This window comes from Chlorocebus sabaeus, chromosome 23 (genome assembly GCF_047675955.1).
Source record: "Chlorocebus sabaeus isolate Y175 chromosome 23, mChlSab1.0.hap1, whole genome shotgun sequence".
NCBI classification, from domain to species: domain Eukaryota; kingdom Metazoa; phylum Chordata; class Mammalia; order Primates; family Cercopithecidae; genus Chlorocebus; species Chlorocebus sabaeus.
Window position 1 is genome coordinate 10,647 of NC_132926.1, and position 1,355 is coordinate 12,001.

Below are 1,355 nucleotides of genomic sequence, written 5' to 3' on the forward strand. Positions count from 1 at the left end.
CTGATCAAATGTTTTTTAAGTTAACACGATTTGGATAAAACTTAGTTAAATAAGGTTAATATAATATTTTTGGTGTAATAAAACAACTATGTCTTCAAAGTTACCACTATTGAATATGAAACCAACATAATTTCCTATTCTGCTTGAGTTCTACTCAAATAAGCTAATATTATACTTACTAGAAATGTAAAATCTTAAAGCTTATAAATTTGATCCTAATTAAGTTGTCATTCTTATGAAAAACATTATTTCTTTTTTATGGTGAAAAGATACACATATATTTAGAGTTAGCCAGCTGAACTCGGTTTAGATGATTCCAATTTTGTTGCAACATCCAAAGGAGCATCCAACATCATAATCAGGAGACAGTCGAACGTATGCCTTCTTCTCTTTATCAGGTCGAATCAGGATGTTGACTGTGGCCACATCCATGTCCCAGAGCTTCTTCACAGCCTGTTTGATCTGGTGCTTGTTGGTTTTAACATCCACAATGAACACAAGCATGTTGTTTTCTTCTGTCTTCTTCAAGGCCGACTCTGGTCAGTGGAAACTTGATGATAGCATAGTGGTCAAGCTTGTTTCTCCTGGGGGTGATCTGCTGAGGATATTTGGGCTGTCTTCGGAGTCGCAGTGTCTTGGGCCACCTCAAGGTGAGTTAAATGTGGATCTTCTTTTCTGTGTGTTGCTGTGGACACCTTTCAACACTGCCTTCTTGGCCTTTAAAGCTTTGGCTTTGGCTTTGGCTTTAGGAGGGGCAGGAACTTCCTTCTTCACTTTCGGTGCCATCTTGTGAAAAGCAAAAAACATTATTTCAAAAATAATTTGTTTACTGTAAATCTGCTTAATAGTAGTTTCCAAAATACTTTTTGGTAATTTTTAACCTTAAAGTTAAGCTAAGTGACAGATTTGCTTTAAATATCTAGACCATTTATAAATAAGATACAATACTAAAACATTAATTACTGAACATAAATAATTCAAGTTTATATACTTTTCGCTTCTTATTTTTACAGAGAGACTAAAGATATTTTAGACCATTAATAAACATGTTTTTGTCTACCACGATGAGAAATTGTACGATGAGGAAACACATCCCTGTAGATGTTGGGAGATGGTATACTCATACATTTTCTAACCTACTATGGAATGCTAATATATGACAGTTTATAACTGTTTACTTGTTAGTTTTATCTGGAAAATAAATGATTACTAAGTATTACAATTATAATCAATATGTGTAAATAAAACTACTAGAAGCAATAGAATAACTAGAAACAACTCTATGGAAAGCATGCAAGAAAAGTAGGGCATGTTTCACAAGTAAAGAAGGATGTATTTTTTATAAGGAAAACCTT

The 1,355-nt window shown here is 33.3% G+C and overlaps 1 pseudogene; it reads right to left on the reverse strand.

Annotated features, from left to right (window-relative positions):
* Positions 1-306: 306 nt before the first annotated feature.
* Positions 307-905, reverse strand: LOC140709997 (large ribosomal subunit protein uL23 pseudogene; annotated as a pseudogene).
* Between the last annotated feature and the right edge of the window lie 450 nt (positions 906-1,355).